This window comes from Cricetulus griseus, chromosome 4 (assembly GCF_003668045.3).
Source record: "Cricetulus griseus strain 17A/GY chromosome 4, alternate assembly CriGri-PICRH-1.0, whole genome shotgun sequence".
Taxonomy (NCBI): Eukaryota; Metazoa; Chordata; class Mammalia; order Rodentia; family Cricetidae; genus Cricetulus; species Cricetulus griseus.
In genome coordinates, this window is record NC_048597.1 from 50091867 (window position 1) to 50118969 (window position 27103).

The window sequence follows — 27103 nt, forward strand, 5'->3', positions numbered from 1 at the left end:
TTTCAAAGCTGCCTGCAAAGTCTTATATGCCTAGTACAGAGCTTTCACTCAAAATCTTTTTGCTGAATGAATTAATTTTTTATGCAGTGTCTGAACACAGAATTTCCAAAACCATATCAACAAAAATCACTACATATATCCAAATGAAGAATATTCACAAGGAATTTATGATCCAAAGTTTCTCTTAGAATTCTACTTTTTTCGTTATGGAAGTTAACTATCTTTAGACACATTCAACAAGAAGTCTAAAAAGGAACTGTACAGAGATAGTTTTCCTAAACCAGAAACTAGTATTGAAAACTATTCAAGTTTAGTTTTGAATCAAATCCCCTGAGATTCCTGTAAAAAATGTCTGTTGAATAAGTTCACAATTCTAGGAGCCCCATTTTTAGTATAATCTTCTCTTGGCTTCCTTGGTAATTCAGCTCTCTGAAAGAAGAGGGTGTGAAGATTAAGAAAGAAAGGGGGAAAACTTCATTCTTGATCAAACTTTGAAGAAGAGAATGTCTCAAAAACTTATTCCTAATCACAATTTGTTTGACAGAAAACCCTTCTCTAAGTTCATGGCAGAGCAGACTCAACCTGATGAGTGTTCAGGATCATCAGACACATGATTAGTCTAAATTGCTTCCAAAGAAACACAGCCACTCACACTTCCCTCAGCAAAGTGCTTGCTAATTATTCTGAAATTGGAAGCCCCACTGTAAAGCAATGCATGTCCGGAACAGACAGAATCCATGAGATGTGATAGTTCCTGCACCCTTTTCCTCATTAAGAACCCTGATGACAAATTCTGATGTTAAGAAAAAAGAATCTAAAGTAAAGCCATTTCTTTCTCTTCTATTTTCCTTTTCTTTTTGAATGAGATTTGCTACAGTAGCATATTTACATTTCTGAACAATGGTAAGTCATATTTCCTGATTAATCTCTTGGAAGGTATGGTGATTGCTTTTCCTTGAAAACATGTGAGGTGTCAGGACATTGCAATGTGGCACTGGACCCTTGGGTAAGATGAAGACTTTAGATTTTATAATTCATAGGGAAGCTGAAGATGACAGCTTGATGTTTATTTCTTTCATTACCTTAATCTGTAACAGATACATAATCAGCCCTGTCTTGAATCTCAGTTAACTATGAGGTTACAACATGCATTTTCACACGAAGCACATAGAGTATTAATTTATTCATTTATTCAGTAGGTATTTATTGTCTACCTATGCAAGGGTTTTCCTAAGCACCAACAATAAATATCTGAGAGAAAATTTATGCCTGCCCTTAGCTCCTATTCTAAAGGGAAGACACTTACCTAAGATGGAAATGTTATGGTGCTAAATTTTCCTTTAGCTGTTTTGACATAGTATTGAAAGCATACAAAGCAAACACTTGTTTCCTTACAAGCCACTTCAAAGTATCCTTGGGAGACAATATTGTATTCATATGCATAAACTCAGTTTTGATATATAAGTGAGGCAATGTGCTCACTTGGTCATAACTTCAGATCATGTATCTCAGATTGAAACAATGCATTCAACTACAGTTCTGCTTTGGTTTTATGAGAAACTAAAGATAAAACTGAATCATATCAAAATATGATGGGGGAAATACTTCTGTGTATGTTTATAAATAAAGTACTTGCTTGGCCAATGAGACAGCAGGTTAGGCTGGACTAGGAGTCAAAGAGGATTCTGGGAAATGTAGTAGAGAAGTGGTGTTCCAGACAGGAAGTGACATAGCAAGGAGACTCATATTTAAGAAGAGGAAAAAGGAAGTGTTGCTCTCTTTCCCCTCGGCTCCTGCTCCAGCGGCAAGATGTGATCCACCAGCTAGGAGGGGCGCCAATAAGGCGTCCGATAAGATAAGTCTTATAAAATATATAGATGTATGATGATTGATACTGAGCTAACAGATGAGAATCCTAGTCATTGGCCAAGCAGCATTGTAACTAATACAAGTCTCTCTGTGTATTCATTTGGGCCTAACTTGGGCAGGCGGCTGCCATAAAGCTTACACGTGGCGGTGGGGCTCAGCGGCTTTTGGCAGAAAGATTTATCGTAACAAAAGTATATGGATCCCTAACACCCTTCACCCTTAGTCAATACTACTCTCCAATTTTCCATTGCTATATAGGTTTGTCAAAACCATTAAGATTACCTTCACCTTCCTTGAAACATCAACACACACACACACACACACACACACACACAAAGAGAGAGAGAGAGAGACAGAGAGAGAGAGACAGACAGACAGACAGACAGACAGACAGAGACAGAATTGTCATCAGTATGGCTTCATAAGTAAAAATGGTTCACCATTGTTTCCATGGGCCACTACCCAGGTTCCATATACTCTCAAGTCTTCCCTTTCCCTGTGATTGCTGGAGTGCAGAGATATGGCATATTTGATTTATTCACAGATTTTACCAAATATATCTACAGTGTCCTCAAAATATATCTTTTCTACACACACACACACACACACACACACACACACACACACACACATATATATATATATATATGTCTATAAATCAAAATTTCCCCATGTAGAATTTTAAAATATGACACAAAACTTAGAGAACAATGGAGTCAGGGAATGCTTTAGGGCTTCCTACATTGTATGAATTGATCCTCTTATCAAGTCTTCTGATTCAAAATCTGGTTGCCTTTTGTTCTGAGAGGCTAAAATCCAAGAAGAAGCATGATGCATGATTTCTGAGTTGTGTAGAAGAGTTTAAATTGCTGAAGTTATAGTCCTTATTTAGAACACTTGCCACACACACACACCAACAATGGGAAAAAGATTTTATTTGAGGGCTAAATTGTAAGCAAAGTCATATAGAAGAAATTGGGGTCAAATGATTGTATTGAGTAATATTGGGGCTTAGACCTCAAGACCATAGCTCATGCTGAAAAACAGAGTAACATGGACTGAATACATGAGGCAGTGCCGAAGGTGCCTTTCAGTACCTCTCGGGGGGTGCTGAATCATGAGTCATGGGCCACATTTCTCGGAGACCAACCATTATAAATTGTTGTAGCATCTGAAATAGCACAGTATGTTTTCTCCTTATCATTGATACACCAACATCTCTCCTGAGCATCTAACCCGCATACTTGCTATCTTAACACACTGATACTTGCACATTGATGTTCATTGCTCATCAAGTAATAAAAACTATGAAAAGGAATCAATATTCACAAACAGATGAATAGATAACAAAATATGGTATAGGTGCACAATAGATTAATACTCAGGTATAAATAAAAAACAAGGTATCAGGTAAATGGATGGAACTGGAAAATATATTGAATCATTGATTGTGGTAACTCAAGCTTAGAAAGACCAATACCATATAATTTCTATCATATGTTCTCTCATACTAGCTTCCAATATTTTGTTTTATGTATTTAATTGGGGTCAAAAATAGAATCTAGAAAAGGAAAAAGGGGCATTTTGAGGGAGGACATAAGGATGGGGGTTGTAGATTATAGTTAAATGAGAATAGTGATGTTTAGGGCAATAAAAAATTTCAATCACAGAGGAGCTTGGAATTATGGGGAGACCCAGGAGGTGATGTGAAGAGCAAACCAGTTATGAAAAGATGTATGAAAGTATACTTTACCATAAACAATTTAAAAACAATTAAGTGGAATGATAGTAGGACGACAAAGATGTTGTACTACCGAAAGTTAAAGAATTGAGTGGGTGTGGGGTCCAGACAATGAGGGGGAGAAAGGGTTAGTAGATGGGTTAACCAAAACTAATGATGTATAATAAAGCCATATGGAATCCAAGTAGCACTTAGCTAATTTCAAAATACAGCTTAACAAATAAATAAGCAAACACCAAAGAGAATTCAGACAGAAATAATATATGTGAATTGACAAAGTCAGTCCTAGATGGCATGGAACACAAAATGAAAATTGTACTACAAGATGTGTAACACACCTATATGAGTTAGTTAGGGAGACTCCAGAGGTCTCCAAACTAAAACACAATATCACTTACTGCTATTTTTCTTTCCAATCATAAACACATGATGTGCCTATATTAATGAAGATAGCAAATATGTGGCTGCAGAATATAGAGAAATCAATCTCAAACTAACTGGAACCTTCCTCCATTACTGTTGGTCTAGATTTAATAGTGGTGAAAGATGATATTCATGCTATTGGGGAGAAAATACATCACTGATTTTACTGAGTGTTGGACCCTGTAAGCTACTATACTGACCTTTTAGAAAAAAAATTTCCCTAACAATATAATAATGCCATGACTCTTTTAGGTTAACTAACTGCTTTCTTATTGAGTTTGAGGATTGTTACACAGGTGAGAATTCCATGTCTAGTATGTAATTCTTGTTAAAATCCATGGCTGTCAAAGTCATAGGTCCCAGAGTAGCACTGGCAATTGTTATTTTGCTAAATGCTCAAGCTGTTGAGTTGGTTTGCAATTTTTATGCTTAGCTGAGTGGTGCACACCATTAATCCCAGTACTTTGGAGACATAGACAGGTGGATCTCTGTGAGGTTGAGGCCATCCTGGTCTACAGAATGAGTTCCAGGACTTACTCTAAAGTGACAGAGAAATACTACCTTGAATAACATTTATGCTTATATCCCAAACCCTGGCGGCTCTCAAACTTGGTCAGAGAAAATTCTTTCTGCAGCAGACAGATGTTGATGAAAATATTTAAAATTTGTCCAAGTGCTAATAAGATATTGAGTGTTTATCCCTACATGGTTCATCAGCAGTAACCTTACCACCAACAAGGCTCAGAGAACATAATGGATGAGGAGATGGAAAGAATCTAAGTGCCAGGGATGTAGAAGTTTGATGTGAAATGCTATCTTTAGACAATGACCTGGCCAAAGCAATCAAGAATTCACAGAAGATGTAGTTACATGCCTGTATCCTATATCAAGAGTAATAAAGCTAAAATTCCACTCCAGAAGGAGTAAGTGATCTCCAGATCCTGTCCATTATTAGAAGAATATATATATATATATATATATATATATATATATATATATTATGTATATATATTACAACTTTAAAAAATACATTATGTTTAATATATTACAACTCTAAGAATATGTTATACTTTAATATAATATATAACAACTTGAAGACATATTATGTTTTAATATAATATAATATACATATATATTACAACTTTCAGACATTATTTCAATTGAATAATCAGAATAAAGGGCTAATCTTATTTAGGGAAAACACCTATAAACTTTCAAACTTTCTTTAGAGCAGGATATATATATATATATATATATATATATATATATATATTCCTATTTTCAACTGGGGACAAGATCTTCTAACTCAGAAATAGTTATAAGTACTTTTGTGAGTTATGCTTCTTTGATAAACTTAAAACATCTGGTCTACTACCATTATTACCGACTATTGAAAGAGAAATAGAGCACTTGAATATATTCAAGTATGTGTAAATTGGAATATATTATCTAGCAGGCGTTCACTTTCAATTAATATTTCCTCAGAATGACATTTCTCAAGAAAGAAGCAGTTTGTAGTTAAGCTAACATATTACCATACTTCAAGGGAGACTTTTAGAAAGGACTTTTGTTAATGAATCACTAAGTAGCAGGTCTTTGTTTACAAATCACAGCACACATTCACTTCTAACCAGTAGGAAAGAGGATGCAAGGAGCCATCTCAGGAACTGGGTGTAAAGAGGAGTCTGAAATGATGAAACCAGACAAAAGAGAATAGTTATGTCAAAGTTATAGCAAGAAGACAACCTAAGGGACTCTATGACATATACTAGGAGTCTGCCTGCATGGCACAAACAGAGAAAAATTCAGAGAGAAGAAAACCTTTTTTGTTGTAATCTTGAACTCCATTTTCAGTTGTTTTGATTCATTTCATGGTCTTAAGGACAATTATTTGGCTTCCATTCCTAAAGCTTTCCTTAAGACAAAAGACTTGGAGTAAAGAATCCACTCATTCCCTTGTACATTAATTTGCAGTGTGCTTTGTTCTATTAGGTGTGTTTCAAATGGCTTCCAAGCCACAGTAATGGCAATTTTTTGGCAATTGAATAAATAGGTTTCAATTCATATTTTGCTACTTTGCCAGGTAAATTTAGCAACATTATTTCACGGTCATATATAATGATAGCACTATTTGGGAAAAATAATTAAATGACACCAGAGCTACTATTTAATTATCTTGGCTTGCTAAGAATAAGTCATTGGTTTTATTTTCACAATTCTCTTTTGTATTCCAGTTACTAATTCCACCAATTCATTCAACTCCTTTCCTAGATAGCTGTTCGCATTTCACCATTTTTGTGTAGCCACACATACCCTGTAAAGAAAGTATATGATGGCAGCAAATGCCAAGGTTACAAGAGGAATGGACGGAAAAAGCATTGGAAATAAGTGTTCTGATTTTGACCATTTGCATTTAGCACTGGTACTAATAATAGTGATTAAGGGAATTCTAAGTATTTACCAAGGGAAAGAGCCAATACAACCTTCATCTTTATTTAGCAATTGTTCTTTCTATCATGAGGAAATTAGAGGTTTGGGCAGGAAAGCCTTTTCCACTGCCATCAAGGTCTATCAACAAAATCTAAATGTTAAATGTTTGAAATACTCATTTAAATACTACTCATCAGCTCAGTCATATGGGAAAGGAAACAATAACTGAATTTCTAAAACAAACCACAATAATTGAAGAACAAATGAAAAAGAATTAATCTCCTTTATGCATGTGTGCACATGTGCCTGTTTATATGTGTGTGTGTGTGTGTGTGTGTGTGTGTGTGTGTGTGTGTGTGTTGTGTGTTGAAGTATCAGTATAAAGAATGTAGAAGAAACGTAGTTATTTATCTCACCACACTTATGATTTGTGCTGCTTTTGGTACCAATATCATAGGACACCCCTAGGACAGCAGCACTGAGCACCTGATGCTGAATTTACAACAGTTATTTAGTTGAAATACTCCTTTGTGTTTTCTAGTGTTTTGCTGAGACCAGGTAAAAGAGATTTGTGCCCTTAGATATACACACGATTGCCCAAATATAATTCACCTTCCTAGTGTCTGTTTAAATAACCACCAGAAAACTTTGCAATCATACCAATGCAGAAGTACTAGTTTCCAATACCCATCACAACTCCATTGCAGGATCTCTGAGCCCAGAGCATAAAGATCTTTTATCAGAGTTTAATCTCATTCCAGTGATGGCCAAATATTATTCCAGTTCACTCACGGTGGCTCTTCATGCAGTGAATGGTGCCTTTTGGAAATAAAAGTTTCTCTTCTTATTAATTCCCCAAAAGATGTTTGTACAGATATGAAACAGAATGTGAGCAACCCCACCTTTTTCCCCAGAGGAAAAATAAAGTTCTATCTTTCATATGATAAACCTTTAATAATTATTAAACCAATGAAACAAAAATAATAAATGAATAAAATTTTATGAATAAATGAATAAAAAATTCATTATTTTTTCACAATGAATAAAAAATTAAGGATTGATAGCTCTTGACATTTCATTGTAGTTTCTTTGATAAATACCTTCACTATGGAGTCCATTTATTGAAATGTATAAACTTTTATCTAGATTACAGAGTACTGCTTTCTCAAATGTTATTACCAAAAACCATACTCTGCAATATGGTAAGAACTGTGTATGTGGAGAAATTTCCTCGTTAGGTAACATTTAGGAAACTGTGCAGAATATACTTCCCCACCCTTTTTAGCATGAAAGCCTGTGAATATTCTGTAATGAAGTTAATTCAATTTATTCAACATGGAATTTCTCAAAAATATCTTCATAGCTCCTAACACATTAGAATCCACTCCATGTGGCTTAGGAAAAGATGGTATAGGCAGTTTGTTCCAGCTTTAAGTAATGCGATTTTTGAAATTGTGAATGTTAAGACAATTTTTCAAGCAATATTTAAAGCAAATTCTTTAAGAAAATTTCTGAGTGCATAATCTTCATTACCTTCCCCATCAGATATCAGTGGAAAATGTCAAATTGCTTCATAAATAAAAGCTAAAGATGACATGTATAGTAGGGAATTGAAGTGGAGATGAGGGGAGTCTAATTTTATGCAATAGGCCATGTTCATTCCATCTTTCCTTGGCTGAGATTGATTCAGCTCACTTGTTCAGGATGGCCTTTGTAGTTAGGTTGTGTTGGGCAATTTCCTATAGTGAGTTTGTTTTTGAGAACTGTCTTCACACTGTCATGAGATTATGGGTTAGTAAAGTATGGCACACTAGGTTATCAATTATTTTCTTTTTTCTTTTTTCTTTTTTTTTTGGTTTTTTGAGACAGGGTTTCTCTGTGTAGCTTTGGAGCCTATCCTGGCACTCGCTCTGGAGACCAGACTGGCCTTGAACTCACAGAGATCTGCCTGCCTCTGCCTCCCAAGTGCTGGGATTAAAGGCGTTTGCCATCAATGCCCAGCTATCATTTATTTTCAGACACAAAATTTTTACTGAAGCACAACCAAGAAGCTGAAAATAGCATATGATTGGTTTTGATCTACAATCACAGCTCGTGTACCTTCAGTAGAAATCACCTAGCTCATAAAACCAAAATTATAAAATATATGGCTCTTAATGGAATAGATTTACTTACCCCTGCTCACAATAATCTGCATTTTAATTCACATAAATTCAAATACTCTTCGAAGAATAAGATGTTGTCTTTAGTTAATAAGCTGAATTAAATTTTGTTTTGTTGGTTATATACATTGTCTTAGTAAAACTGGCAATATACAAATTTGTACGTAGGCTTCAAATTCCACTTGTGTCAGCAATGACCTACATGAGCTTGCTGCTGGAAGGCTGGAATCATGATGGCATTAAGCACACTCACTTTGTCAACTGTAGAATTCAAACATGAAATGTAACTCATCTATTTATTTGAACAGCCAAAGCATATTCCATTTTATAAATTGATTAAGTTTAATTAATATGATTTTTATTAGAATGTTCCTAAGTAACACACTTATATTCACTCTTGAATATTTATGTCTTCATCATAGGTATTGCTTTGTCTAGGCCAATATCTAATTCCTTCCCTAGATTCTTCCCCAAGGAGACCACATTTAAAAGAATGTTGTTCAGTTGTGTAAGCATAAAGCATCCCTATTTTTGACATGTGGTTCAATTTCTCATTCTTGTTAAACAGCTGCAGAACTACTTCTCTCTGATGGCCTTTCATTAAATGCATAACTTGATTTATTTATTTGATTAACCATCTGTGTCTTTCAAGCATTGTTTTAGTTGATTCATTGAAACAGAGATATTTCACCATTTCATCTTTATAGATTAGGTTCATTTTCATTTGTTTTAGTTTCTATTCTTCAATATCGAAGTCAGAGCAGAAACAAGTATTCTGAAACATCAGATATATATTTTGCTCTCTGGGGAACATAAAAGATTTAGCTATTTCTAGAATGGAAAAAAGATGAGAGTCGATACCAGGAGGTTCAGAGAAACTTCCCGATTCCAATCAATTCACATACAGGAAAATTTATTGAATACCTAAGTGCTACCAAATCATATGTGGATTACTAGCCAGTGTCTGTCTGAAGAGGCAGTAAGGGCACATGAGGGATACCTGACAGGCACCACGGAAGCCAACAGATCTTGGGGAAGAAAATAGCTCCTGCCAAAAGCGTTGGGATAACTGTGCACTATACACCTATTCGTACCAAAGCCTGAGGTTTGTGACTTTCTTCATTTCAATGAATTGATAGAGAGATAGAAGCAATTGCAAACCTCAAGCATTTACCAATACTCAGGTAAAAATTTCCCTAACAGTGAAATTTTAGGGAATTTAGGAATTTAGTCAATTCCTAAGAGCTCTCCACCATATTTTTTTCTTTTTAAGTTAATTTTTATTTTCCATTTTGCTATGTGTATAATAAATAGACATATCCAGAAGCATTTTGACAAATTTAAAATAAACTTTTATCTACATTAGTAATGTATAGTTTATTAGCTATAAACTAGAGTCTTTAACCTGAATCAGACACTACCAAATTCAGTCAGTCCCACATAATAATTCAATACTTAAATTCTTCAAGAGTTTTTCTTGATCACACAGAACACCTAAGTATGATTCTGTGTCTACATGTTGGTGGTCATCTACCTGCTAAGAGGGCAAGAACATTGTTTAAAGAAAACAATGACAACCAAAAGACACTTTATATGTTGGCATGAGCATGCTGGAGATGGAACCCAGGGACATATGCAGACTGGGCAATGCTCCAAACTGAGTTTCAGCTCCAGGAGGAAAACCTTTCCAGTTGTCTGTTAATCTTTCCTTTGGAAAATATTCCTTGATAAACCGCATTGATTGAGGATGGGCCCTACATTACATGTGTTTTAGAAGCCTGTAAAACTGCACAAAAAGATGGGCTGAAGTTGATTTATTGATTGATGTAGAAAATGAGATGAGGTCACATTTCATATTAGAAATAAATGATTTTATGAATAAATTTGTAAAAAGGATTTTACAAACTGCAAAGGAGGATATGACCAAGAAATGTCAGCTTTCTGTTATTAGTGGTGGTAATTATGATGAGATACAGAATGCAGGAGGGTCAAAGAAGGAGACTTTAACTTGTATTTTCTGCTTATTTATTTTAAGGTATGATCCTACTATGTAGCTCAGGCTGACTTCTCACATTCTTGATCTTCTAGGAGTCTTTGTTTTCTAAATAATACAAAAGCAACTTAGGTTTTTGAGAATTAATCTCTTTTCCACTCTCTCATTCTCTTGCTATTTCTTTATCATTCTCTTCCACATGCACATAGCGTAAGAAGAAAATTTTCACAAACATTATGAAATATGATATATTGATTTTCCCAAAACACAATTGTGAAAGGTTTGCTTAAAATCGTACACAAACACAGAGTTCAGTCAGAAGAGATGAGAAACAGCACTGTGATGATTAAAATTATCATGTTGGTTTATAAAATATAATTAAAATAAACATGTCGGATTATTCAATATTTTACACACATCAGAATACAAGACTATTAAGAAATGGCATTGGATAAACCATGCAAGGCTGTGAGTTATATACTAGGAGTTTCAATTTAGTAAATAATAAGGAGAAAGCATAAATTTCTAGCAGTAGGTGATATGAACAGGACTTTCAAAAATATATGATTTAATAACTGTAGTTATAATATATAGATGCTGTAAAAGAGCAAATGTGAAAGAGTAATTGTCAAATGATAGTTGCTGAATTAGGAACTGAAGATAAAAATGTATGCAGAGATGTAATGATGAGCAATGTACTCAATTAAATAGGATTCATGGCCTATTGCATATCTGCTGGTATTTTGTTTATTTCCCTATTGTCTAAGAATTCTTGAAAGCAATAACTCTGACTCCGGTCTGATACTTCACCTCTTTCTTCATCTGAATCAGAGTAAGTGTTTTGGGTTACTTTCAACCAACTAAGTGTGGTCTTTAATCACCAACTGGTAACAATGATAATCGAATAACACACAGCATGAATGAGTTAACAGCATGTTCTGAGAGAATTGAGTGGACTTGATCTGTTTACTGCAATTATTGTTAGCCCAATCACCTCCAACTTGCTTGTTAAGATGATCACTGTACTGCAAGCACATTTCTGATGTCAGTCATCTACCCAGATAAGGCGGGTCTCTTTCTCACTACATTTCTACATTTTTCTCCTGCAGCTTTATAAAATGTGGAAGTCCCATTTTCAATTTACTTCAATAATTTTCCTTACAACATAGCCCTAACTACTCATGTAGTCCAGGATTCACTCCCAGACCCTATTTTTTTTTTCTAAAATTGTGATTACAATTTGGATGACCTCATCCCATTTTATGGCTTTAAATACCACATAATATTCTTATAAAAATCAAAATTGCATTTCCAGTTCACTCCTATCCTCTGACATTTCTATGTGGTTGCTTAATAGTCATTTCAAATTTAGTATATCCAAAATAAGATTATTGATTCTCACTCTGTGTGGTTCTCCACCTGTTTAGCATCTACATTGTCCAATGCACACTCTATAAAAATAGGGGCCAGGTTAGGAATGTGGTTATTGTTACCTCATGCCAACAACACTCACTGATACAAAAAGGACTGATTTAAAATTAAGCAAATTTTACAATTCCCAGTGACTGGCATGTATCAAACAAGTCCAGATGCTAGTGCTGCTATTTTTCCAATACTTTAAGACAAGCATGCTTCCACAAGAGTCAATGGACACATTAAATGGTTATTCTCTTCCTATTTTGAAAGGATGGCTTGCCTACCTATATTCCATATATAGGAAAGAAGCACATTTGAGACCTCAGTAATTATAATGGGCATATCTTCCTTGCAGTAGATATCTATGGTGTTTTCCTTTCTGGCCAGTGGCTTGGTTCTACTTCTTTTGTTTGATGCATATACTTCCTTTATATATATTATAGTCAAGACAGGATGATTTCTCTCCCTATAGAAGCCAACAGAATTCCATCATTGCCTTCTTTTGTTTTTCTAGCATCCATACTACTCTATTAACCAGAAATCTCTGACAAGAATTATGTTGACTCTGAACACGGGGAAATAAAAGCACAGTGATGACAAACAGCGACAATTCATGGCTCTGATCAGGGACTAGGAGAGGGCACAGCTGCATCATTTGAGGATCAGGTAACATTCCAATGTGACTTCTGTACCAAGCTTTGGGGTGAACTCTGGAGTATAGGATCCTTTGTTCCTGGCTGAGGCTGGTTGTCTGCTGACTCTGCATGAATTAGCTCTTGCCTTTCGTTTGCATCCTAAAGCACTGAGTCATTTATCAGTGACCTTCAAATTGTACATCAGTGTCTTCTACTGAGTCATCATCACTAAAGTTTATGTATTCTCTACATTTATCCCATTTCATTCATTCCAGGCTTCAGTGAAGCCTGTTCAGCAATTGTTTTCTTTGTCTAGTAACATGATTCAGGATGAAGGATTAGCATCTTAAGGATTCCATTTTCAAAGCCATTTTCCCAGTGACTAATAACTGTACTTTATTTATTAAGGTACATAAAAGCTGATGCTTACATATAGGTATTTTAGTCACCCCTTGAAGAATAGTCACTTGGTGACAGGTGAGCCTTTTCCCCTTTTCTAAATACAATTTCTATCACTATTTCTTAGTAAACTCCCAATATCTTAAGCCTCACCACATTTAAATAGTTCCTGAACTCTGGCTCTCTAACTTTCTCAGAATCAGTGCATTATAGGAGGAGAAATGACCTATTTCATTGAATCAAATTTCGAGCACTGTTTGCATCTCCTTGTGAGGTGGCTGGTAGTATTGATGTGCCACCTAATGAATCAGCTGTAGTTTATTTTTGTTTGGCGTCAAGAGCTGCAGCAGCTTAACCAGAAATCACCACATTAGAATCCAAATATTTTGTCCCTAACATGTACAGTTTCCTCGATAGCTTCATAAGAGAAGGGCAACTAGAACAAGACAACATTTATATACATTTATGCACAAACATGCACAGACATGCATAGGATGTCATGTAGTAAACAGACACATTCCTCAGTTCTTCCATTAACAGGATATGTCCTCAGCTTATATGGTGATTTATTATAATGCTTGGAGGCATGTACCATTCTTAATTTTTAAAATGAGTCCTCCTATTGATCTTTAAGCTCTATGAGTGTAGGGGATCTTATTGTCTTATTTATCTTTCTATCTCCAACACTTTGAACAGTGTCTGGAATATATTGGGCAGTAAATAAACCTATGCCGAAGGAAAGAGTGTCAATCTTTTCCATCTTTTAGCATGCACATGGATGACACTAGCCAGGTGCCTCATTATCCACAGAAGCATAGTTAATCACCCTGTACTTCAAAGATCTTACCTGTGAAGAGGGCATACAAGCCTCCTCTTATTTACTAGAAAGTTATGAGCAATGCATCTAAAAAAGCTCCTAAAGGACACTCTATAAATGTCAAGAGGAACAACTGTGTTGATGAAATAATAACAATTTATACAATTTGGGTAAATACATATTCACTTGTCTCCCTGGGCATTGCAAGGGAGGGAAAATAGATATGGGAACATTATGGAATGATTTCATTCCTCCAACAAAGCAATGATATTGTCAGCAAGAGTGTGTACCATAGCCAGTCACATTTTTAATAGCATTTCCTGGTAACATTTCCTGCTACTTGTTCTTTAGTCTTGGGGAACCCACTTGATTCCCTATGGAAAGCAGAAACAGATGAGTAGAGCAATGCCCTCACTTCACCACAGTAGTGTGCAAGAATTCTGAACAAAGGCCAACTTACCACTCAGTGACTCCTAAGGTAAGCTTAGGAAGATAATATATCACAAATAATCGGATGTCAATCTGACACTTGTTGAGTAACTTACAAAGCGAGATGACTTCCCCTGATCATAAACCTTATATTTGGTTTAGTGGATATGTCTGCAAAACCACTGAGAAAAAAAGTCAACTCCAAATCAGATGGTGACCAAATGCTTTAAAAAAGTGTCAGTGTGAGAACAAAGGAAACTCTCGTATTTTGAAGGAATAACTAACTACACAGGACAAAAGTACTCCCTGGTTTTCTATTCTTTCCAGCCATTTAAGACATTCTTGGCATTTCTGTAGCATGCACACATTTTCATCTTCTAATTGCAAGAAGGCACACCCAGGATATGGAAAGGGCTCAGAACATACCTGCCCTGTGTGCCTACCAAAACACACCTGGTGGCACTAATTTTAGTCTCATCAGCTGTGACAGCAAAGATGTTACATTAGTTAATTCATAATCAGTGAAGGATAAATGTGTTTCTAGATGGTATGTTATAAGTCAAGGAGAAACTTGCACAGTATTTTACTGATATGGCATCATAGTCTTGGGTTGGGGTGGGGTTTCAGGTGAATCAGCTTTAGGTATTCAGTTATTCCAGGAGAAAAAACAAGCCAAGGAGCAAATACACTCCTAAAATAAATAAAATGTCACTCTGGTCTGGATCTAAGGATTTGTATTTTAGGCAGAGAAAAGTCCCATGATACTTTCTTTTATAATGTAATATTATCCAACTCTATTTAAAGGAATAGGTTTGAAAAATAATCTGTCATGAGACACAACATACCAAAAGAAAGACAAATTTATTGAACTCTTTCCCACATGTGTGAATGAATGTAGGTAACTCAATTGCCTCTCTCAGCTTTAATTATATCATTTCTTAAGCTGAAAGTAGCAAACAGAGTTAGTTTGCTTGCCAAGTAAAAGGCATGGAAAAACACAAGGTTCACTTCTCTAGTGTCAAGTCTCATGTTATGTCCCTTTGAACTAAACCTCACTGCTGTAGTTCAGAGCACATGACTTGAATGGTGCAGCTGACTTTTATAAATTAACAAACATTTCACATTATTTGCATGTCAACGACAAGGTCTGAGGTACAGTGAGTGTATTCACTACTGAACACTGCAATCAAGGCAAGGCAGCTTACATAAGCTAACAAAGGAATACGTTTTCACTGGAGATGTTTTATTGTTTCTTCTCAGACCCGAAAGGCTCAGCCAGAAGCAGTTGAGGGCATCAGGACTCAGAAACTTCCCAGCAGATGCTCCCTCAGTTGCTCTCATGGAGACACATGGCCTGTCTTTTGATAGCTCAGTAATGTGGACACCCCAGCCTACAGACCTGCATCATGCCTGCCAGATTTCTGGCCACCTGTTTCAAGTATTGCGTAGAAAGTCCTTCATTCCAGACGTGTGAGTCAGCTTACAGGGAATTCTCATGTGTCTCAGGGTTACTCTTGAGAAAGATCACATGTGAACAGTGACACATTCTTCAGCTCTGCCAAGGCAAAATCCCAAATATGACCTTTAGCAGCAAAAAAGGTTAATAAGACAATTAGAATAATTTTAAGTAGATCTTTAGGTGGTTTGTCAAGGAAAATCAGAGATCAGTTCAGATTGGTAGGATATTTTATACTGTGGAGGTCAGAAGTTGTTTAACTGATTACTAGTTTGCCTTGATTGTTAAGAACTTACAAAAGAAGTTGTAATCTAGGTAAATGAAGAACTCAAATCATCCTTCAGAGAACAGATGCTGTCAAGGAATGTGGTACCATAGGAGCAATACTGAGCAGGAGGTAGAAACCAATATGATTTTTCCTGAGGATTGATACTTATTAGTTTAGACTACAATCATTTTTGTATATGTGCATATTCAAGAATTCAATATTTCCTTGACAGCTAAAGAAGGGGACTGACTATGTTCATAAGTCACCTGTTTGAAGAGGCTTTTCCAAGTGCCATCTCACTATGGATGCTGAGAAAGTTAAGACTATTTTTATGAAGTACTATGGGCACAGGTAACCACGGGACAACTGACTAGGAATAACAGAAGCAGTGAAAACATAAGTTTGTTGAGGGCTTTGGGGAAGGCTTTTGGTTTTTCAATTAAAAGAAATAAATGAGTGGCATGGCTTCCCCTTTTTTCTGTCTAATTCTTTCTACTATTAAAATACAAATGTCATGCCTGGAGCTGAGGCAGTCATTTTGAGACTAAGGGAGATGGTTTATTAGCAAAACGCAAAAAGAATTACAAAAAATATTGGTTTTGATATTATTGCACTAACAAAACATGTCAAAATTAATATTACTATTTAATAAAACTACTTAAGGAATTTGACAGATTAGATTGCATGATAATTATCATACATACAGTGCTAGGTATGCAGTGTTTTTCTTTGTTGATACATTTTTACTAAAATGAACAGTTCTTGTAATTGAGTCTACTGAAAGCTGTACGGATCATTTGCTGTGTTTGGCAGGTCCTTCCTGTGACAGATATGAGAATCAATGATGAGGATTCAGCTCCACGGGCTGTACAGAATTACCAAATAACACTGATCTATTGGATGTAGGTATCAGTAGCCAAAACATGACAGGATGATCAGAAGGAAGGAGATAGGGGGAGTGGATAACATTGCTGTATGAATGAAAAACAAAAGCCTAAAACATAACTCTACGCCAGACATGTCATTCAGCTGGGCACCTAAAGACATTCATAAAGTCACTCTTCATGACATTCTTTTCTATAGCTTCAGAGTTTTCATCGACAAAGTCATTCTTTCACCCCATCTTCAAATTGTCTTTATTTCTTCCTCCAGTCTAGTTATATTTATAGTTCAATTTATTTGTGTTTACTGACAGTGCCACAATATGTCAACAGTAAGAAGTAAGATATAGTTAAGGATGAAGGAAAAGATCAAGTCCTTAAAACAATGTCCTCCTTTTCCTCATCAACAGAACAAAGAACAAAGGGACTGAACAAAGTTCACATTCTGTTACTGGATAGGTAATGTGTGGCTCACCATGTGAGGAAATGGAGTATTGAGTATGGGATGTATTGAGCAGATAGCTTCTCCCTTGCTATTCTTCCTCCAGATAAAAATAGAGCAAAACAAAGAATCAATTCTCCAATAAAACAAACATTCATCCAGTGTGGTACTGTGCATCTCACAAATAAAATTGCCAAGAGGTATGGTAGAATATTCAAACTGCATCAAAATTAATTATAATGATTGTTTCTAAATACTCAATACAAGGTTTTCAGCATCTCTGATACAAACTTCTAAAACAATTATGAGCAATGTTTGTGATTTAATATCCTTGTCTTTTACTCCTATACTTTGACAATTACACACACACACACACACACACAGACATACACACACACACACACACACACACACACACACACACACACACACATACACACACACAATGAATTCTGTCTGTAAAAATAAAATCTCCAGATTCTAATGTATTTTTAGGAGAAAACAAATAGAAAAATGTTGCTCTATATTTGAAAGTGCTACATGCAAACAGAAATCAACAACTGCACAAACACAGAGCAAGCAGGTAACTAGTAACAGGTATGCTTTCAAGGAGCACTTCTGTTTCATAGAAAGTGTTCTGTCCTAGTCTTGTTCCTCTTTGATTCATTGGAGGCTTTGCAAATCTTCAAAAACAAATAAGAAAAACACAAATGAAACTCCATAGGATAGATAGACAATTGTCCTGCAGGTTAACCTTACACAAGACTAACATCTGGAACCTGACACTAGATGACTTTTGGTGGCCATCAGGAAAACAGGGCAGTGCAAGCTAAATTCCCATTCTTTGATGTGTGGAGCAGAAGTTGTCCAATCTGAAGCCATTATATCAGCATATGTTTTCTCTGCCTCCCATAGGAACTACAAGAATAGCACAGAAAATGTAACTTTAGTGAATAAATGCAAAAGAGAAAATGAAAGAATTCATTTATAGAGTTTTATATAGCTCAGGAACATATTGTATAGGAGATATGAAAATGTTAAAGATACTTAATGTTAACAAAACCACAAGAGGAGAGGATGAAAAACATTTCTCCTATGTGTTTCATGGGTAACAGAGAACACTACATAGTAAGATGAAACATTTCAAAGTCAAGTTTGAAAAACAGATTGACTATATTCAAACCTTACAAGGCAGAGACTTATTCCCTGTGGTAGAAATTATCAACATTTATTTGTATATAAATAATGTCTATACCTTTTTTGTATAGATTTTCATGCAAGAGAGATGTTGAGTTTTCAAAATTATTTGAGCCAGAAAATATTAAGAACTATACTCTTAAGCAAACCCTTAAATCCATTCATGTTTTGTTTACTCATCTTTATAATGGGAACATCAGCATCTTAAAAGCTCAATGAGGAGAAAAATAATGACTTTGAATAATTAACATCTATTTAAATATAACCTGTTCTTATCTATGTCTTACATTTGTATAACATATACATATAAGGATACATAGTTCTTTATCAGTTCATGAAGTATGATCCTTAAAATTTAACCTCCTTCTGAAGTTGAGAGTAATCAATACAAGAGTCTTCAGGGAGTATATCAGTAAGAGAAGAAATATAGCAAATATTATGTGTCTACGGTGGATGTTAGGAGATGGTTCACTTCTACGGGGTTTGATTGCATGCCTGGGTGCCTGAGTTTGAGTTTCTAATGCCTACACAAAAAATAAAAGTAAAAAATCTGGGCATAAGTGCAGCTTCAACATTCCCAGAAGTTATTTCAAAATAAACATCCTGTTCCAATTCTTTTACAATCTTTCTGAACACTCTTCTGAAATAAGCCCTGAACCTTAGGTGCAGGACTTTACTGTAGGATATCAGTTAGGAGTCTCTTCTATAAAAACTGCATTTTGATAAGCAGTGGTTTACTATGAAAGTCTCTGTCTATTGTAAACAGATATGTTTTTAATAAGGAAGAAAACTACACATACCTGTGGGTATCAAGGCTATGCTCTAAATTTTTAAAAAAATGTTTAATTATGGAAAATCAAACTATAGAAACAAAACCAAACCTAGGCATGGTGGTAAATGCTGGTAATCCTCTGGGGAAAGAGACAAAAGTGGCTCTCTGGAGCTCTATGGATAGCTGAGTCTTGCAGAATCAATGACTTTTGGGTTCAGTGAAAGACACTCTTTCAAAAACTAAGGTTCAGATTGATTGTGGGAAACCCATCACATTGACCTCAGCTACCCACAAATTCCTCTACACAATAACCCATTGATGCTAATGTTATCAAGTTTTAGCATAGATATACATCACACACACAGACACAGACAGACAGACAGAGAGATACACACTCAAAAAGAGAGAGAGAGGTAAAAAGAGTACACTTTGCTATTTTAAAACATCATTGTTAAAGGTTAATAATAAGTATCTACAGCATCTAAGTAACAAAGAAAATAGTACCTTGAACTATATAGATGATTGCACACTGCTTGCAAAGAATATTAAAAATAAGCCAAAAAATAAGATCTAACCTTAACACAGTACCGTGCAAAACACAACAGCTAATTACTCTGACCAAAATTATGCTCAGAGGTGATTCACAGAGTCCTTCAGGCACCACTGGGCATATTGATGCATTCAAAATCTGATGAGCAAGCCAGTGTTTTAGTTGCTATGATTTACTAACAATTGATAAGGGAAACATTTGATAGAACCCCTCATTAATAGATTGTATTTTCTTTTCTCTCTGAGACAAACTCTTAGAAATCTGCTGTAAACATCTCATTAACAAAAGTAGTGCTATGGAGGATAATTAGTTTGGATCATCAATCAAGTTTTCAGCTTCTATACCCCAGTCAATGTTCTCAAAATTCTCACTACTTTAAGGAGAAGAAAGTCAATGGAGACCACATTTTAAACCTCACAATATACACTATATTGCTAATAACTCTTTAGAAGCAATCAACTCTGAAACCATGCCCCAAACAACCATAAATTCTGTAGTTGGATGACAAGATATCATTTATTCATGAATTTAGTTCTGGTACAATGAAAACATTAAAAAATTAACATCAGCAGGCTTTAATTGTAATAGGAAAGATCTATATAGAGACTGGCAGAACCATTGTGTAAATAATAAATATTTTGTCTTTTAATTTGGTGCTTCATGGTACTAGTCTATTAACACTATGCTTTTGTGCCTCTGGGTATGACCAAAATGATAAAAAGAACAAGAGATATGAAAGCTCACAGATTTAGCAAGGATATCACACATGTGTCAGAACTTAGCTGTATCCAGTACATTGGAGTTAATGTAAAAGTAAAAGCATATGTTTCTGAGCTCTGTTTAAAGCCTTAGTATACTTATATAATAGATAGATAGATGATAGAGAGATTATAGATAGATAGATAGATAGATAAAAAATTGAAAGATAGAGAATAGATAGCACCAATATTTCTAAATAAAGGAAATAGTAGAAAGTTGCTAAGTGCATTTCTTGTAGTAAAGGAAATACCATTACTAATTAGATACATATTGATTTTTTCTTTTACTCTTGGTCATTATATAACATGTTTGTAATTTTCCCTAAAACTTACTTGAGATTTGAAAGTTATATTGCCATTTGAAAATCAGAAGAACTCTTCCCACTGTGCTGAGAGGGCATCATCTCTTATGGTGTACTCTATAACATGACATTCAGCATCGATCTGAAGAAGCACATTTTGTGTGCCTACAAATTTATTTTGCAGGATGGTGCAGAATGTATGAGGAGCTAGATCTATATGGGACTCAGTTGGAGCTATTTGGTACTGAGACTCTTCTGGCTGAGAGAAAAATCAAACATTAGATGGAAGTATGTATACACCATTTGAAGGACAATTCTATATATAGCTTTATGTCCATCCAAGTCACTGGCTTTATAACATGCATTCTTTGATTTTTCCTTGCATTTTACATTGTCATGGTTAAAGTTAGATGACACCAAGGTTTACTGAGAAATTGTATGCCCTCGTGAGCAGACAAAGAAATTATTAAAAGGTGTTACCTGAAGTTGAGATAGAATTCTACCTCCTAACAGTGGTCTGTGATTACAAAGAGATGAGTGTAGGAAAGACAGCTCCAAACAGTGTCCCTACACACAAGATAGGACAAGTGTGTGAATCAGGATTTTAACATTAAGGTTGGAGCCAAAAAAAAAAAAAAGAAAGATGAGAAGAACTCAGAAGTTTACTCTGCATAACTTCATATTACTAAAGCACCCCCTATGTTTATAGCTAGATGTTATATGTTATAACACATATGTTACATGTTATAACACATATAACCCCCTATGTGTTAAAAGTTCTGCTCTCCATTTTCAATGATTGTGGAATAATTTAGTCAATATTTAGAACCAACATTCTCAGTCATGAATCTGCTACCCTCCAACATCCAACTTACAGCCCTCAGGAAATTTTTAATTTCACTTCATGCCAACTAAAGGTGAACAGTAGAACTACACAGAGAGTACTACTGATGAAATGAATATGCTCCAGCATTGAAATGAACAAGTGACCCTTGTTTTAACTAAGCTGGCCAACACTGTAATGGGGAGTTAGCTTTCAATTGGAAATTCATTAAAAAATGAATAAATAAATAAAATAAAAGCCATGAATTCTTGGTGACAACTATTATTGACAAAAACAAAACTAAAATCCTTTTGGCCAGTTTTTGGAATAAGATTAAGTAAAATAAATGGAACTCTATCCATGTTGTATATTAAACTAGTCTTCCTACCTAAAGTTTGGAAGAAAAAAGAAAATGGAATTAATTCAACACACCTTTTCTTTCAAGTTGCTGGCTCAGAGATGCAAACTCTCTGATAAATAGAAACTGGCAGACATCTGCCTGGCATAGAATGGATTTGTTTTCTTCCCTTTTTCTTTTAAAACAACAAGACCGGTGAATGATTAAACTCATGTTCTCAATGAGGTCTTTTTTCTAATTTCAATAATGTAATTTTTAAAATGTTGGCAAAGAAAATGTGGTATCATTACTTTTTTTTAATTTTTCCATTCATTCTTTTAAAGCATTTTCTTGCTCAAGATAAAGGAAATAAGAATATTTCATTAAAATCTAACCCTCAAAAATAGAAAAAATGATAAATATGTCTTTAAAAGTTTAGCCCTAGTAGCAAATCAATGAAGAAATCATAATAATAAACCTGAGAGATGAAAAATTATGCTCAATTTCAGGGTGAGTTTAGATAACATTGTCATATTTTGTTGATGTGAATATAAAATGAATACTTCTTGGCACAGAAGCTTTTTAACAATATTTACATTAAGATTCTGCAAATAATCCTTTTACAAACAATGGTTTCACAATAAAGATTCTAACTTAATGATAATATCTAAGACCCACAGGCAGGGCATAACACTCAATAGTATCTCATTTCAAGGTCCTGAGTATAAACCCAAGAAGTGAAAAACAGCCAAAGACATAGAAAACTGCTATGCAAATGTTCAGATTTCATACTGTGAGCACAGATTTCTAATAGGGAGAAATTTATGGGTGAGATTGTCAAATGCTAGCACTGTTTTCATAGCTTAAGTGTAATAGGATGTCCTCAAAGAACCCAAATGTGATTACTATGAAAATAAAAGGTAAAAATCTCTTGTTACAACAGAGCTTGCATTTTGTTGAATATTTGTGCATGACTGAAGAGATTTTACAAACATGCTGTTAAGGAGTCTTAGTCATCTTGCTTAGAAAAATCACAGAGAACACCATTTCACAGTGCATTAAGGGTACCTATAGGTTCTAAATATTAAAGTGGTTTACCAGTTATCAGATAAGAGCTGGAAAGATATCCTGGTACAACAATGTATTTTTGTAATGGTAATCTGGTGAGAATTTGACCATGGCAAAGAGCACAGATGCTAAGGGATTTGTGGACAATGTCATTGGGTAGATAATGCATGAAACTATTTCAGGAATCCTTGATTTGGTGAATGCAAAATTCCTCTTGGATTAATAGATAGTATTGCATTGCAGGAGATGGACTAGATAGGAGTGATGGGTAGAAGCATAGAAAATAGTATAAACTCCAATCTATTGAATGTTTCTGGAGATGAACTGACAATCAGAATCACAGTAAGATCACCCTCATGAAAACAGATATCATCAGAGACTTTAAAGATATCCCAAAAGAGGGTTTCTACAGACAGGTAATAAAAAGCTACTCAAGACGGTACAAACATAAATGTTATTTTTACAATGAAGAAATCTTTGAGACATTTATTGTAACTCACACCATGAGTTAACCAGGGGTTAACATTCTACTCAGTCTTTTATGGTTTTCTGGTTGTCTTGGAGAATCCTTTCCATTTGACTCATGATTGCCATTCTTTTCTCAAACTTGCAGAGACGAGTTTTTTTTTTTATTATTATTTGTTTTCCCATCTGACTTAGAATGTCTATACCTAATAATCACCAAATTTTCACAGTGTATTACTGTTGTGTACAGAAATGCCTCCACCAATTTTTACAGGCACATCAATGATTTCCTCCTCGGTTATATTATCTTTGGGTAACAGAAACACTGGAATCTGCAGCAAAGGCAGAGAAAACCAGTCCAGGAGAGATGGAAGTTCTCACTGCTCTTATCCACATGGTTAATCTTTGATGGGTTTTAGTTTGGGCCATACCCCATATTCAGGGCTATAATTTAAATACACCATTGAAAATAGTTTCATTGTTAGAAAATCAACTGTTGTTACTTGACTCACTAGTTAAAATAAGCTGTTTTTAAACATTTTTATGTATGAATGATGTATTATTTGGTTACTTTTTATAATTAAGGCTTAATGGCCCCACTTAGATGAAGTATTTTCCTTGTTTATTTTTTGTTTATATGTTGTGTTTTCTTTTGTTAATTTTCAGAAAGAAGGAATAAGTGACTCTATCACCTTGTCAGGGAAATTCCCTAACATGATAATGTCATATCCTTGGATTAGACAAAAACAACAAGAAGAAAAAACAAACCTACAACACAGTGTAGTGCATATAGTGAACCAAATTATATAATGCCATGTGAGGAAATAATATCCCCTTTTGGCCTTAGTAGCACTGTGTGTTAATTGAGTTCAACCAGCCAGAGTGCTGTGGAATGATAGGAAGTGTTCTAACTGCTTCAATGCCTGAGTTTAAGCCTGGGAAGCCTGAAGGCTGCTTTAGGAGGGCACAGTGTGTTTCATCATATTTATTTTTCATGAGTTTTCCTCTTCTCTGGCTTTGTAAAACATTCATCCCAATAAATGATTTACCATGGCTGAAAAGATGCAGGAAATTGATCTGTGCTCACCTTTGGACACTATGGAGGCCCTGAAGTCTAATCAAGTTCCAAGGAGGACTAGCAGGTGGCACACACTTACAAGGAGGGATGGGAAAGAAAACCAAGAAAATATTGCAGAGATGCATCTGTCTTTCATTTCATTTAATAGTGCTTATTTGGATTGTGGTTTCTTTGAAAGAAGGCTATTCACTTGGATGTATTTCTCGTTAATGAAGGTAACCTTTTAAACTCCATTAGCTACTCCCTTCTCAGCCTAAGTGTAGAGATGCCCGTGGGATTTGAGAGATACACAACTCTCTGAGAAGTGTGTTTTGAGAGTGACCCAGGGCTCTGCTTTCATGAAAATAAGATTCAGAACATACCAGATAGCCAGCATTGAACGTCCCACAAATAAATACTTCAGGTTCATGAAACTCTTTCATCTCTGAAATATAATGTATACCCTAGTCTCTGCATGTTCCCACTTTACCAGGGAATTGGTTATAAAAAGACCTAATGTTGCCAGAGGTAGGGTACAAGATGGATGGATGGAGTACTACCTTCACACTTTCTCACTAAGCCCTCTGGTGTTCATCAATAGGGACAGGTAGTTAGAGCTTTAAAAGGAAACTGAACTCAAAAGCAAGGCATGAATAGCAGAATGTCATAGAGTATATGTGATAGTATGGAAGTCAAAAATAAATTTAAGTAATAGATTTTCTACTAATTGCAATGGCTAAAATTATATGTAGTAATTTCTGCAGGGGAAGAAGAAGAGGGTCTGAAGAATGGAATTGAAGCTATTGTGTTTCTAAAACTCACCTACCACATACTTATGCTATTTTTGAGAATCATTTTAAAATTTATTTTGAGATTTATTTATTATTTTATGTATATGCGTGTTTTTCCTGTGTATATTTCTTCCATGTATGTGGATAGTGCCCACAAAGTCCATAGGAGAATGTAGCATCCCCTGAAATTGTAATTACAAATGGTTGCTTCTACCATGTTGGGGCTGGGAAGCAAAACCAGATCCTGTGGAAGTGCAGTCATTTCTCTTAACTACTGAACCAACTCTCCAGAACTAATAACATGTTTAATTCCCCAATTTTTATACTGTTTTTTCACTAAATGACTAAGTAGCAGGTGTCACTTTTAGTGAGTAATTATTTTAGTAGTATAAGTTCTACTTATTTTAATGTAGAAACTTAATAAATCAGGTAACTTTCTGAAGACACTGATTTCTTCCTTACATCCTTATTGGCAACAGAGGAAATATATATACACCATGCATTTATGTTCCCTGAAGGTATAGCATAACTACTATTGGTACTGAAGCTGTTTGCTGTCATAATCTAAATGAGTTATCTAGAATCACATATAGAAAACCCCAAAATGAAGTTTCAGTTTTTTACCTTCCTGTGAGGATACATTTATCCCTTATCCAAATTATTTATCCAAGAATGAACTGAGACTTGGTAGACCAAATTCCAATAGAATTCAGTTTGGGGGAAAGTTCCTTTATGAGGACAGTAAACACTTACCCGTTTGCATGTTCTGAATGAGAATTCTAGGATGTAAAAGGCATGTTTGAAAGATCTGTGAATAAAGAATCACCCTAAGGTGTGATTCATTATTTTGTGCAGTCCAGGGCTTGAAGTATAATGTGGAAAGCCAGTCATTTCTCTAACACTCAGCAGCCACCATTCTCTTCGAATTCATAGTTTTCCCTGAATTCCCAAATAGCACCAAGCTTGTGAAAGAGCCATATTAAACCATATCCAACATTCTCTCCTGCTTTCTGTAGTGACTGAGCAATTTTGATACACAGATACAAATGCAGGAAAACCACCTATACACGTCAAATAATAAATTTATCTTATTTTTTCTTAAAGTAAATGTATGTTCTCAAACATAGGTTAACTGTGTGTTGGACCAGTGTTATAGCATAGTATCAGCAAAACCTTTCTCTGAATGCTCTTCTTATCCCCCAGAAATGTCTTTGTAATGTTGACCTGAAGTTATGAGGGGATGTCTAATATCAATACTTTTAGTCTATAGAAAACATGTTACTTACATTTGACTTGTAAGCAATCACTCCTGCTCTAACCTGTGACACTGTAACTCATGCTGGCTTAGGCATTCAGCTTCCCTATCTCCTTCTAAAGCCCTACCTACTCCTCTGAAAATGATCCCCAAGAGAGAGAGGTTCCATCCTGCACCCTCCCTTGCTGCTGCCCAGAGAACTGTGATGGAAACCCTGGTAAAAGTTGATAGGCAGTGTTATTTCAATGAAGAGAGACTTGTATAAAGTAGTGCTGAAGAAATTGTGTTTGGAAAACTACTTGACGAAGACAAGAAAAAGAAAATCTAGTAATTCTAAACAAACGATTAAGGTTAAAAATAAAGGTAA

The 27103-nt window shown here is 35.2% G+C and overlaps 1 long non-coding RNA gene across 9 annotated transcripts in view; it reads left to right on the forward strand.

Moving 5' to 3' along the window:
- Positions 1-2233: 2233 nt before the first annotated feature.
- The window catches only part of LOC107979269, a 73861-nt gene continuing 48991 nt past the window's right edge, over positions 2234-27103 (forward strand). For 4 of the 9 annotated variants that reach the window (XR_004769930.1, XR_004769932.1, XR_004769927.1 and 1 more), the window contains exons 1-3: positions 2234-12700; positions 15575-16389; positions 16852-16940. This is a non-coding gene — a long non-coding RNA (uncharacterized LOC107979269). Of the gene's footprint in view, positions 12701-14236; positions 14364-15574; positions 16390-16851; positions 16941-27103 lie in introns of all 9 variants that reach the window. The other 5 variants (XR_004769928.1, XR_004769931.1, XR_004769933.1 and 2 more) reach the window with 4 other exon arrangements.